A 15594-nucleotide genomic window follows, 5' to 3' on the forward strand; every position below is an offset into this window, starting at 1 on the left:
AAAGCTAACTCCAGTGATTTTGCCTCAACAATTTGTATTTTCGGACTTTGATTTTGATTTTCAATTCTGAAAGCTTTGGAACGCTGCAAAAAATGTATCCACGATGGTCAAATATGACATATGGCAGAAAAAAGTGTTAGCTTTCAATTTTTGTCTCATTGTATGACCTTGAGAAGCTAGCGTACGCCTCTTGGAAGCCATATTGTTGGGATCAAAAGGCCACAAATTTGTCTATGAGAATTAGAGTCTCGGAAGTCTTTCTATGTATAAAACAGGTCTAACAAATGAGCTGGCATTTGGGCTCAGTTGGGAGGAAAGTCTGTTAGATTTGTTATGGGCCATTTTATTAGTATATAAAAAGGTGAGCTTTCATTTGTAAAATCATCGACAACCTATTCGGGTCCACTTTGGTCGTGTTCTTTAGTTTCTTGTAATTTGAGTCTGGCACATTTCCACCAACATTATTTCCATTATGCTAGCTTCATTAACCTATTCATTTATATTGTTATGGTTGTTCATTCAACATACTACCATGTTCTAATTTCCATCTCCTTTTCATTTAAATATTCAATTTCTTCCTTAAATACCATGGAGCTTTTTCTATATAAATTTCTTGTGGACTATTAAGTTTTTCTATCCTTCATTGTTTCTAGTAATTAATGAAATGCATTCATTCATCATCTATAGAGACTAGGTTTTGCTGTATCTCTTTTGGGACCCGTTAATTTGTATCATTTAGCCATCTTTGTGTTAAAGGCTAAAGCCCAAAAGAGTCTTGCCAAAGTGTAGTGTCATTCAAATTCACAACGGTTGGCATGGTATATTATTAGAAAGCAATAGACAGTCACCACTTCAAGTATACTATATACACTATATTTAAAAGCTCTATTTTTTACCGCAATTTCAAACATGCTTTAAATCATAAATAGGATAATATTACTCACAAAGTACATAAATTTAAGACAATAAAATGAGAAATCATTAATTGTAGTTACCTATCAATATAGCAATGCATGTTGCCATATATATACCCATATTTGTACTAAATCAAATAAGAAATTATTAATTGTAGTTACCTATTTTGGAAGGCCTTTATTTGAAAGTCCACTAATTAAGCACAAAATATTAATCTCCCATATATACTCCAGTCTCCATCCATTCGGCTACCTAAAATGCGTACATGAAAAAGTTAAAAATTAATCTTTCTATTCTCATGTTCTTTCCAATACATGCATATATCAATGGCTTAAAATTTATATCATTAAAAACCTTGAACCTTGATTTGTACCACCTGAGTACTGGTTTAAGTAGTAACAATTTTTCCAAACTCAATATTCATGCTAGCTGCCACACGTTGAAATTTAGGTTATGATGAAACTTAAACCTTAGATTTTAAGAGAATCTATACGTTTTAGATTTTAAAGAAACCTAAAAACCATTTTTCAAGCATAAGGTTTAGGATTAATTTTCTATATATATATATATATATATATATATATATATATTTTATCTCCTTTAAATACTTAGACTTGGAGTAGAGAGAACTCCTAAACTCACTTGGAGATAAACTCAAACAAAGATAACTAATGCAATACTAACCCTAAAATAAATAATTAGATAATTGAAATACAAATAGACGCATGTTTATTTCTAATATAAAAATACTGATAACAAAACTAATCTAAATTAATCTTAAATGAAATCTAATTCATATTAAATATAATGTCTACTTTATCACTAGGTTACTTCCGTAACACACGTCACAAGCACAATTCCATTTTTAAAAAAATTTCAAAACGTTAGTCTACAGTATATATATAAAAACTTCCAAAGATTAATTAGCCGCTTAATTACTTCGGGTGCGTTTTTAAAAAAATAATCTGCGATTTTAAACCAAATCGCAACTTTAGGGTGTTTGGGATTGTAATTTTAAAAACACAAATTTTAAAATCAAAAAAATTTGCGATTTCCATAAGTTGATTAGAGGGTGCTTATTTGAAAAAAATGCGAATTTAAAACAAAATCACGATTTCTATTAAAAAGATATTTGGTGCAATAGTTACCTTTTTTAGAACGAGAATGAAAAAAATACCAAGAATACTCACCTAAAATATATTTAAACCCTTCTTTTCTCTTTTTTTTTTTTTTTTTTTTTTTCTTCATCCTCTCTGTCTTGTTCATCCTTATTGGTAATTTGGTCATGAAACCGCAATTATATGCTAATATTATCCAAACACTCAATTGATAAAAAAAGTACTTTTTAGTATGTTTTACCAAACGCCTGTGCGATTTTAAAAACACACTTATTAAAATCGCACTCCTAAACGGGCCCTTCATCTTATGAGTAGAGTAGGATATTTTACTTAGTCAAAGCCTAATTAATTTCAAAACCCTAAGTCCCAACCCCCTAGCATTAAATTCTAAAACAAAAAATGTGTAAGACGTACACCAAACCCTAGCCTCTCTTTAATTCATTTTCCTCTGGCTTTGATATAATTTTCTCTCTACATCGCTTCTCTCTCTTGCAAAGTTTCGGTTGCCCTCATCTCTTCTATTACCAGGGAGTCGTTTTATTCTTCTCCAACTCCACGTTGCACGGTATAGAATCATTTCCTTTGCTTTGTTCATTTTCTTGTACGTTCTCTTTACATGTGCTTTGTTCAACGGTTAATGTCTTACTTTGAATTTTTGTCTCTTTTGAGGAAGATATTTCCTGGCTATTTTTCACCTACAAATCATACTGAACCCCGTTAAAAATAATCATAGATGTAGGGCATGCACAAGAGTCCAGTGGCATGTACACAGAAACAAGGGTGAAGTGGCACGGTGGCAATTTTTTTTTTTAATATTAAAAAATTAAAAAAAAAAAAAAGAAAAGAAAATAGCCTGGCGTGCAAGCCGGCGTTCTCAGAATCACGGCCCCAGAAACAAACGCTTTGTATTTCATTAATGAAGCATTCTCCATCGAGATCCTTCTATGGGCATGTAATGTTTCTATGGTATATATATATAATGCTTCTATGGGTTCATTATGAAATACCCTTTCGACATCTTTGTCCTTTTTTTTTTTTTTAATCCCTCTATCGGTACACCTATCACAATGATTTTCTAGCAAGCAAACCCCAAAATGCTTTGTGCTTCTAAAAATCGATAGGGAAAATTATCATTTCCCCTCATGAACTATATGGTTGTGGTCCGACTTACCGGCCTTGACTAACGGAAGGGAGATTTTGGTAATGAATTGATAGTTTGATGGAGTCGTAGTGTAAAGTTGATAGTTGATGGGGAAAATAGTCATCACGTGGTAGTTCATGGAGGAAATGATAATTTCCCCAAATCGATACCTTAAAAGATTAAAATCTTTAGAGCATTAGCACATCTTTTCTTAGATTTTCGTTAAATATAGGGAATCAAATTACTTTTTATTTCATTATTCAAATAAACCTTAAAATAACTTTCCTTATCCTTTCCTTAAACCATTTAAATATTTTTTAAATTAATGTTAAAGTAAAGAGAGAAGAAAGGAAAACTATTTAAATATTATTTTAAATAAATGCAAGGGAAAAGAGAGAGGAAATAAAAAAAAAAAAAAATTAAAATAATGTTAAGAGAATGAAAAGTGTTGCCCACGTGATTTTTTTTAGGAGTTTTTCATACATTTACAAAATGAAATTATATATAAAGAAGCTGCTGTTAATAGTGTTTAGGGAGTCCAATATCATTGTTTGTCCTTGTACTTTCATGTCAAACAACTATTATTGGTTTTATGGAAATGGGTTTTGATAAGAGTAGGTGTTTTTTTTTTTTTTTTTTTTCTAAGAATTTATATAGCATTTAGGCCTTTCTTATTTCTTTGTTTCTTCAAATCGCTCTCACAAATCTCATCAACAGGGTTCTGCCTGCGCGTCTGGATCGCGAAACAAGAATGGTGAAACTATTTCCTTCTTGTGGTTGTTGCTTGCAAAGGCTTTTCTGTTATGGTAGTGATAATCCTTGGAACCCTTTGAAGGGTCTACTACTTGTGCACAAACTTTCCTCCTCCATCCCTAGACAAACCCTTGTTGGTAGATGTACGGCCAGTAATCGTGTGTTATCTTACTCTCAACGGCCCTTGGGTTCACTGCGATGTTTCAGTCATAATAGTACTCGTGAAGATGAAGATGAAGATGGTATCTCATCGTCCCCATGTCTGATGTTTTCTCCTTGGTTTTGGCCTCAACAATCGAATAAGTTGGCGGTTGGGGGCCAGAAGATTGTAACCCTTGAATATCCAAAGGATGTAGCATTTGATGAGATTCTGGGATCATCTTCACCAAGCTGGATTGCCGTTACCAATGCTTTTAACGGTGATATTGTCTTATGAATCCCTTCACTGAAAAAATTGGTAAGGTCTATCAGGCTACTCCTCCTCCAGTTGTTAGGCTTCCGCCTACGAGTACAATACCTCAAATGGACGAAGTCATAGAGTGTTGGAGAAGAGACTGTATAGAGAACGAGTTATGAATAGAAATAAGCTACGATGATTTCATATCTGACATTGTTTGGTCATCAAACCCCATGTCCCCCGATTGCACCGTGATGGTTGTATATGGTCCAAATAGGGATATTGCATTCTGTAGACCCGGAGACAAGTCGTGGAGTGATGCCTGCTTGGACTTGGAATATCGAGACAGTTATACGCAATTACTAGTGTATTCCAACAAGCGCAAATTGTTCTATGCCCAAAGGTTCGACGGAGGAACATTTGAAGGTTGGGATCTCCAACAAGCTTCTTGTCCTAAGATGATTCATCGTCTTGATCATACTAATTATGAATCTGATCCGCCTACTCGAAAATTCGAGTACTTGGTGGAATCCTTGGGAGATATTCTTCTGGTTGTCCGGTATTTAGGTCCGCCTACTCGCCCCCCTTCAAAGACACATAGATTTGATGTTTTCAAGCTTGATTTTCAACAGCAAACAATGGAACGTGTGGAGTGCCTTGGTGATCGTGTCTTGTTTCTATGTATGAAACACTCATTTTCTGTCTCGGCCCAAGACTTCCCGGAGTTAAAAATCCTAATTCTATTTACTTTACTCACGATGATGTGAAATACTGGCCTGAAATTTATGAAACTAGTGATGGGTATACGCTAGACCGCGAAGATTATGACATTGGATTTTACTGCTTAGAAGATCATAGCATCACACCCCTTTTTGACATGGCAGATGGTCTTTGCGATCTAGGCTGTTGGGTCATCCCGAAGCCTCCATATATGTAAACTGATCGAGAAAAAAGACAATTTTTTTTTTTTTTCTCTTATGAACATTATTTCCATTTTGCAAGTTTCGTTAATCTATTCATTCTTGTTGTTATGGTTGTTTATTCAACATACTACCATATTCTTCTGTCCCTCTCTTTTTCATTTAAATATCTAATTTCCTCAAATACTATAGAGCTTTTTTTTGTATAAATTTCTTGTGGACAATTTAGTTTTTCTATCCTTCATTGTTTCTAGTAATGAATGAAATGCATTCATTCATCATTTATAGAGGCTAGGCTTTGATGTCTCTCTTTTAGGACCATTTAATTTGGATCATTTAGCCATCTTTGTTTTAAAGCCCAAAAGAGTTGCCAAAGTGATCATTTGGTATAGTCAACAGTGTAGTGCTTTCCTAACTGATCATTCAAATTCACAACGATTGTCACCGTATATTAGAAAGCAATAGACAGTCACCAATGCTTCAACTTGAGGCTCATATATATATATATGCTCAGATGCTTTCATTGTTAAGGATATAAATCCTTCGAAGTAAATGTTGATTTTGTATTTATCTAAATCAAGGGATTTAGAATCCCATCAACAAGGAACAAATTTCAATCTTTAGTTCCAATCGCAAGGTAGCTTCATTTTTAATTACAGGGAATGATTATTCCCATTCCTTATCCGAAAGGAAGAAGAAGTGGATGATTCTTTAAATGAAAAGGTGGTGGGTTCCTATGAACAAACCCAAAACAAACTAAAACAGTACAAAAATAGTTACAAAATGAAGGAAATTGGTCAAATAGGTGACCTGATCCTCTTAATTGGCTACTCAAGGCGGTTATAGAAGCAAAAGAGGCATAGATCGATTAAGGCAAACCTATTTGAACCTCCACTTAGAACCAGCAACAATTACTGGAAAGAGACTGAAGTCGAAAATGCAATATAGTAGTTCGATGTAGGGACTACAAGAAAGAGAGGAACCAACGCAATTTTGATTTCAAAAGTCTTCACTGTCATATCAAATCGCCAAAAAGCTAGGAAACAGTAACGCACAAAACAAAGAAGCAGCAAAATAAAAAAAAAAAAGAGTTGAAAATCACAAGGAAAATAAAAATACATGGAAAATAAAGAAAACTATAAAAAAGCCCACTGAGCAACAGATTGAACGGAGGACAGGGCGAATGGAGGCAGGCGGGAGAGCATCTAGCAGCAACTTGGAGGACACATAGTGGCGCATGGTGGCTGGAACAAGGCAATGATGGCATCAACAGAAAGCTGGGAGGTTAGGGAAGACTCTGGTGTGACACGTCAGAGCTGAGGAGGAAAGGTTAACAGATTTGGCTTGAAAAAATCCAGAGTTCAGAACCACCGTAGAATCAAGAACGACAGTACACGGGGTGGAAAACAGCTAGAGGGGGCAGATCAAGCGAGGCAAAGTAGGAGGAGGAAGAAGGAATGGCGGCACTACTTGAAGGAGAAAAAAAAAAAAAATTTGCTGTTAGTAGGTAATTTAACACTTATTTTCAGTATGAAATTGCTGTTTGAAGTTGCATTCCGAATTCTTGCTCTCCATTTGAGAAATTCATTTCAATTCACATGCCTTGGCACTTTGCATGAGTGAAGTAATTTACTGGTCTTTAGCTGGTTGCTTTTTGCTGTCTTAGTATTCCAGTTCAGAGTTTGGATTGTTTTGAAACGCTTGCAGTGGTCTAATATTGTTGACTTGGAATTTTCAATACTAATGCTGCACGACCAAATATTGCACTCCATGCAATGAAATATTGTGCCAAAATTGATTATCCTATGGTAGCCAAAATATGAAATATTTCATACTACAAATGAAACAACTGCATTTCATATTAATTTTTTTATAAAAAAAGAAAGAAAAAGAGTGCATCCATGCAATTTATCTAAACAATTAGTGGCAGTACAGTGCATCAAACAGAAGTAGAGACAATTTCCAACAATCATTATAAGTAGTATAGCCAACTACTTGTTATTATTATTGCATCAAGTTCAATAAAAAACAACAATTCCACAACAAAAGTGCAACTGCAGCAGCGAGCCAACACCTTCACCGCCCACTTAGATCAGGATACTGCAAAGAATACAAAGGATATGAAAAACTGCTTTGGAATGAATGATCCAAGCATGAATGTATATTCCTTTATATAGTTGTACAATGGTTCTTAGTAAGGTAAGTTACAATGAATGTATCCCTATACAGCAAAGGAAAGTATCAAAGGAAATGATAATAAGGGAGAATCATATGACCGTTGCTTTGTACAAGGCAACTCTGTACAATATCTAGGAGATTTGGTGAGCTGGTGATTGTGCAATGAATTGCACAATCACTGGGCCACGATGCTTGGGATTGAGAATCATCATGCAATCAATTGATTGCATGATGTTTGGGATCTTTATTGTTGATTGCATGATCTCCTTGATATGCTGTCTTTACAGATACTCCTCCTGAGGGGTTGTTCTAAAACTGCTGCTATTGGTTGTACCTCTTCCGCATTATATTCCTCAACCCACACGAAGCTCCTTGAGTGGTCCTGTTAAACACCAACTACGCATTACAATAACATTGCTTTAATAAATTAATTGAGGTCATTAATATTCACCTGCCAAGCGGACACCTACAGAACCGACGGCCTTAGTTATTCAACTTATTCTGTGTCTTGGCCATAAACAGTTTCATTTTTGCAGCCCCACATGCCCATAGAGGTGTCATATATTATGTCTACTAGCTGCAAGAACAAAAGAACAATTCATAAACATCACACAACAAAAGTGATGGTTGCATTTGTTTTCACACAACAGTGAAGTCTTTCCATATCATGTATATCTTTACTATCACTATAACAGATTCGCCTTGAATATAAAGCATACAAATTACTCGTAACAACCCCCAAAAATGAAAAGAGTAAACAAGAAAAAGCAAACACCCTTAAATATTTGCAGAGGGCTTACAAGGGAGCTTTTCCATTAGAGGTGCGGCAACCTCACAGAGAATCCCAGAAACAATCAGAGAAAGTGCAAAGAGACCATAGTACACAATTTTTGCAAGCCGCTGGCTAATCCTCAACACCACCGTCCAGCACGCATCACAAGCACAAGCTGCCCACATCTTCTCTTTTCACAATCAATCCACCAGTTTTAAGTCTACTTGTCAGAAAAAAAATAAAATAAAAAAAAAATAAAATAAAATAAAAGAAGTTAAGAAAGAAATCAAAGTAGCTGATAATTGTAAGAGAACAAACTCGAAGAAAACCATAACGAAAGTAAAAGGCAAAGGACAAAGACCTCGTAATACAAAGCAAGCATTTCCAATGCTACTTAATCTAATTAAAACCCTAAAATTATCAATCAACAATTATTTTGAGTGAAAAACCAAATCCACTTTGTGTTGTAATATATGTGTTACAAGCAATTACTTTCTTTTCAAACTCTTTTATTATTTATTTAATATCCTTGATTTTCTAGAAATTATTTTTGTGACCGTTTGGTCATTAAACACCATTTAGTCTCCATACGTTTTTTGACCATGAGTGGTTAAACCCATTGATTTTCTTTCCCGTTTGTTACCGTTTTACAAATTGGTCTTTAACTCATGTTCATGAGCTTTAGAAGGAAAAAAGACGTTGCTTATAGTTTTTGTTCATTAAATATTTTTCATGGCCTTGAGAAAATCAACCAACCCTCACGTCTATAAATTGAGCTATCAAAAGAGCATTTTGGATTAATCATTTTTTTACTCCTATATCTCTTACAGTGTGTTGTCATTCATCAAACACTTGTTTTATGGCCTAAAGCCATGCAATATTATTAGCTCTTTCTATACAAGATATTTTGAAAATCCCTCAACATCTTAAATCAAAGGGTTGTTTTATTACTATTTGTTATTGGAAGTGCGTCTTTAACGAAGGTAGACGCTATAGTCTAATCTTGGAAGATTGCGTGTCAAAGGATCCGATTGCACCGAGTTATACACTCCGGGATGCACGAATCAACCTTTAAGGACAATGCTTTTGCGTGATTCTATAGCATTGTGAGATCATTCTATACTCTACTTTTTATCTCTTGTATTTTATTTATTTTATTGTTAATATTCATATTGTAATTATTTTATGTCAATGAGAATTTGTGCACTATCCAAAATTATTTCCAACACTTTGAGCGGAAAACAAAAATATCGCTGCAGAACAAGGTTTAAGCTACATACCTCAAAACAAAGGCATGTTCAACAAGATTTTTTGCTCTTGGCTCTTTCGCTCCTCTACATTTTGTATCCGTAATGGAAGGAGATGGAGCTCTTCAAGATGAACTAGATGCGAAAGTTTGAGAAAATGGAGCAAGATGAAGCAGTCTGCAGCTTCATGAGGCCATCTTTCTCCATTTTAATTAATGGCAGCCCCTTTAATTTGGCCTTTATTCCCTACTAGAGGTTTGATAGTAACTCAACATTGCCACGTCGAACCAAGAGGGCTCATCAGCCCAACCCAAAATTTGTTGTGGGGTTCCATCAAGGTTTGAGATACGATGACCCCCTATCCTCCTTTCCTTTTTATCCTTGGCTCAAAGGTCTTCTCTAGACTTTTGCTCAAGGAAGAAGTGGAAGGTAATTTAAAGGTACTGAAGATTGCTAGACATTGCCTTGTCCTTACTCATCTTCTTTTCGCACCTTCTCATTTTTGGCCGTGTAACCAATGCTGAAGCCTCCTACATTCGTGGCTGCCTTGACAAATACACTAGCTGGTCGGGGCAATCCATTAATGCTAGTAAGTCTACTATCCATTTCAGCAAAAAGAACAACCGTAACACCATCAATTCCATTCAAACCATCCTTCCTTTCAATTGTAATCCCTCAAAAGTCAATTTACCTTGCCTTGGCTTCCCCATTTTGTTTTCGGCAGCTCGAAGATGGGGTGTTTTCATGATATCCTAGATAAAGTTCAAGGCAGAATAGAGGGGTGGGGGGTTGAAACCCTCTCTCAAGCAGGGAGAACTGTTCGAATCAAAACAATTGATGCCTATATCCCTACATATGCAATGAGTACCTTTCTCCTCCCCATTGGCCTTTGCAGCAGGTTGGATAAAATGTTTGACTTTTATTGGAGTTTCCCCCCAAAAAAGCCCGCAATCTCTCTCTTAAATCTTGGAATTTCTTGCGTCTTCCTCGGGCCTTGGGAGGTTCGGGTTTTAGGGTCATGATGGATGTTAACTTGGCTCTCATAGCCAAGCTTGATTGGAAGCTCTTATCAAACTCAAACTGCACTTGGGTCAGTTCGGTGTCCCAGCTGCAAGGTAAGTATCTCAAAATTGGAACTTTTCTATCCTCCCATACCCCCTCTTCTTGCACTTGGCTTTGGAAAGGAATCGTTAAGACCCGGAACCTTCTTTCTCAAGGGGTTTGTCATAGCTGCACTTGGGTCAGTTCGGTGTCCCAGCTGCAAGGTAAGTATCTCAAAATTGGAACTTTTCGATCCTCCCATATCCCCTCTTCTTACACTTGGCTTTGGAAAGGAATCCTTAAGACCCGGAACCGTCTTTCTCAAGGGGTTTGTCACACAAACTCTTTTCGATCCTCCCAAGATCTTGGATTCCCACCTCTACCTCTTTCAAACCCATTCCTAAAAACCAAAGTAATCTCTCCCTCCTCTCCCTCACCATCAAGGATCTCACCGCTCCCAACACCCTTTCCAGGAACCTCCTAGGAAAGACTCATTTGTTTCAGATTTAAGCTACAGTTGCTTGTGACCTTTCTTGGTTCCACAGGAATAAAGCAGCCCATTAAGGGGTCATTCCGGATGCTCGGACGCTATCCTTCTCCATCAAGAAAGTCTCTTTGGAGCACCACTTGGCTTAGAAGAACATTTCCACTCCCCTGGCAGAAAAATGGTCTCCCCCAGTTGCTGGCTCCTTCATGATTAATTTTGACACAACAGTTAGGGAGTCCTTCTCTGCCCAATCTGTCATATGCCGCGACTCCCATGGAAAGATTTTCAAGGCTATATCTCAAATAAGGCCCCCTTGTGTGATCCTACTTATGGGGAGGCTACTGCTGCCTTCCTTGCAGCGTCTTTGGCAGCCTCCCTCAAGCTTAAAGATTTCATTTTGGAAGGCAATTACTTACAAAAAAAACATTGATTCAAATGCACTTATCGATCGTATGCATTAGTGAGATTACTTATAGATCATAACCATTCAAAATAAATATGCAAATAGCGAAAGTAGACATCTTCAAGCACTAATAATCATAGCCAAACCATCATTTTCTCACCTGAACTTGGCTTGATTAATGTTGAAGATCTATGATTACTAGATTGTTGAAAATGATGGTTTGGCTATGTATTTTCTCACTTGAATTCGAATGGTGGATACTAGTGCATGTTAAGGGCAAAAATAAGACATTATTTACACTAAAAGATAAGCAAATAATTTATATTTTCACTTTGTTATCTCTTGGTTAATGACTCTTAGGATGGGTTTGGCATTGCAATTTCATAGACAAAAAATGTGATTTTAAACCAAATCTCAGAAAATAAAAAAATAAAGAAAGGTAAAGCACCATCATGAATGGGGTGCCCCCCATATGACATAGTTGTGTGTGTGGCGCACATAAAAAGCCATAGATCCTTTCATAATTGCCCCATAACAAACTCTACTGTGGCATGAGCAGGCAAAAAAGGCCATCCAAGTCTCCAGGAGTTTCCTTAAAAACATCAAAAGGTAACTCTTTTAAATTCTTACTACATGCACATTCAATTGCAAGGAACATCATATGCACTTCCGTTGGCAAGGGAACATCATAAATTTAAGACATTTCAGCAAGGCAATAAGCTGACTGCTTTTTAATTCACCTTGTCAAAAAAGAAAGCAAGAGATATATATTTTAACAACCAAAAGAAAGAAGAAAAAAAATTCCATCCTCTGGACAAATTTCAGTTCCTATGAAATGAATGATTATAGTGTACCCATGAGGAATCTCCCAAGTACTCACGCCACGTGAAGAAAATGAGGCTATGTGGTCACTGTAGTCAATGCCAGCAACACCAATGACATCACTCTGGTCTGCTGGATTGTTTAAAGTGCCATAAAGTGGTCCATCACTTCCAATTGCCGAAACCATAATTATGTTATTTGCTGTTATTTCCCAAACCTAGAGAACAAAGCAACATTAACCTATGTGAAAGGGGGAAAAAGGCGATTGTGACAAAATTAATCTAGCAACCAAAACATAATTTGTGAATATCAGGTAGTACTACTATTAGCATTGTGATGGAAGTAACTGCACAGGTATTACGTTAACACATAACAGGCCATGTTGAAAATAACAAGTTTATTGTAGATGATTATGCGGATATGATTCTTCCAGTTTTTCAATGGTAAGTAAATAAATTAAGGACTCCATATTACCCCCAAACAGAGTAAATAAAGTATGCAGAAAATAGGCAGGAGAGCGGGCTGCTGATACAGGGGAGTTCATCATGCATTGGCTCAGGGGGTAACAGTGAAAGGAAAAGTTTGAGGGTGAATGGGTCGTTTGATGTGGGTATGTCTTTGGAAAGCTCTCAGAGGGTCAATTATCATTTGGGTAATCAGTTTTGGCATCTGGTGGTAGATGTTGGACAAAGAACAACATGCCCTTTTTGAATTCAAATTCAATACATCCCATCCATATTGGTTGCAACGGCATAGTTGAACGCATCAAGGAACCATGACGTGTATGATACCTGCAATAGGCCGAATAAAATCTTCTCACAATCTCAACAAGTTTTCTTGACAAAATCAAAATTAAAAATAAAAATAAAAAAATAGCCCAATAAACATATTATGTACTAAATACAAACTTCTCAAAAACTCCTGAAAACAAATTTTAGTGAACCATTGAAAGATAGATTCAGTCATTTTACAAGTCGTGCTTGGCTTTCTCAAACTTAGGAGTACTTAAAAATCTTATGGATGAAACTGCAATTCAGAATTACACATAATGATTGCAGAACTTGAAACCGAATATAGAGGATAAAAAGTGAGATATAAATGCAACTTCAAGTTAGAATGGTGTACATAGAAAACTAAATATAATAACACATAAGAACACACAATCAAGATAATCTCTTGTTGTTTAATCACTTGGTTGATGATTATCGTTATTATTATATGAGTCCTATATGAGGGTTTCACCAACTGAGCCCCAAGGGGTTGGCCCAGTTGGTGAAGAGCTTGGTATCAAGTGGTGTGCTCCCTCTTGGTCTCAAGTTTGAATCCTGCTGGGTGCTACTTTCCTCTTGGGGCCACACCTCCTGGTGAAGCCAGTGACTTACCCAATCCGTGATCCGGAGATTAGTTGATGGATCTTTGGCTGGGCCTCTACAGTCGATACCCACCTTGGTGACAGCCCAAAATACTGTCCGGCCTTATAGGTGAAACCGGATACCTTGTATCAAAAAATAAAAATAAAAAAAGTACTAGCTGCAATCAGATTGTATGGGCACAAACCCTTCCTTTTGTTAGCAATCATTTTGAACATAATAAAACTTAAGCATGAATTGGTAAATATATCACTTGGAAATGAAAATGACATTCAATGTATATAGGGTTTGACTACGAGATATACATTTGACTGTCTGCCTCACAACAAAAAACTCATCTTTTCTCCAGATAAGCACTGGCTATGTATAAAGAACGAGAAAAATCTAAAAATTCGGTTTCAGACAACCAAAACATTGGCATGTTACTAAGACATCAGATAAAAAAATATTCTTGACTACTTTTTTTACTTTTGAAAAGATTTTTCTTTTTCTTTTTTTAGAGAAAGAAAAGACAACTTTTGATTTAAAGTTTTTATACAACATAAAAAGCAAGAATATGAGAAAAATATAATCAAATCTCATTCATAAAATGCCATGTTTTTAATAGGTATAATTTCTCAAACCGTTCCAACGGCATGAATTCACATAATTTTAAAATCTCTCTTTTTTTTTTTTTTAAGGGAAAAATCCACACCCTCTCAAATTACCACTCAATTAACAATATTTCCTCCAATCATTCAATTGGGACAATATCCCCAGGCCAGCAAAAAGACAAAAATGACCATAAATTTTGTCAATAAGACAAAATATTCTTATAAATACGAGATTAAAAAAAAAAAAAGAAACTTCAAAAAAATTAATTTTTTTCTTTAGAAAAAAGGAATTTTATTTTAAAATTTTACTACGTTTTTTCTTTTTTTTTTTCAAAAAAAAAATAGTCCGACTTTTTTTTTCAATTTTAATTTTATTGAAGGTATTTTCGTCATTAGAAAGGATATTGACACTTTTTTTGTAGTTTGGAAGGGACATTGTCGCAATTGAAAGTTTGTAGAGAGCGAAAAACATTAAAAAACTTGAACATTGTGCTATAGTGAATACAAAATGTATGTTACGTGCTTACATAACAGAATGAGTACTAAGTAGAAAGATTGATATGATAGGATTTTCAAGGAATTCTAAACCTCTTATGAGCAATTATAGGTGCTCTCAATTCCTACAAATACAAGGTTTGAATAATTTACTTGTTTGATTTCTTTATTCATAAATAATGCTATATTTAAAGACAATAGAAAATAGAGTTCCACATGAGATAAAACTTCCATTTGAATCAAAACATAAAATAGATAAATATAATCCTACTCAAATAGATAAATCTAATCCTATCCAAATAACAAGATAAAAGAGATAAACATAACATAAGAGTCCTACACACACAATAATATTAAAATAATAAAACAACTATAAAAGCGATACCCACCGTGGAGCTAATTTGTTGGACGCAAAAAATAGCTAAATATAGCTATCATGAGCATTTTAACTACTCTGCTGGAAATGCTCTTGCATATATATATATATATATATATGTATATATATATAAAAGTAAACCAATCTTGCGTTCAATCAGTTTTCTTTTTCTTTTTTTTCTTAATAAAAATAATTTAAATCCAAATTACATTTACTCAAAATGATATTTATCTAATTCTAGAATATGGGGTTTAGCGTTTTTGATTTATGTTTGATATACCAATAGCCCACTAGGTTGGGCTTGGGCTGAAAAGCCCCACACGCTACAAGAATTTAGCCTTCATTGACAATAAAAAGTTATCGCTAAAAGATCAAAAGTTGTCGCTAATGACTTTTAACAACGATACTAATATATCATTATCTGTTGTACAAGAATAAATAAAGTTAGCTTTCAGTGATCAAAGAGAATTGAATTGAATTGGTAATTACTCGATCTCCTCTCTTGATGGCTCGAAAATTGAAATATAGAAAATTTCTTGCAAACGTAATTAACTCATATGAGCATC

This window comes from Corylus avellana, chromosome ca11 (assembly GCF_901000735.1).
Source record: "Corylus avellana chromosome ca11, CavTom2PMs-1.0".
NCBI classification, from domain to species: domain Eukaryota; kingdom Viridiplantae; phylum Streptophyta; class Magnoliopsida; order Fagales; family Betulaceae; genus Corylus; species Corylus avellana.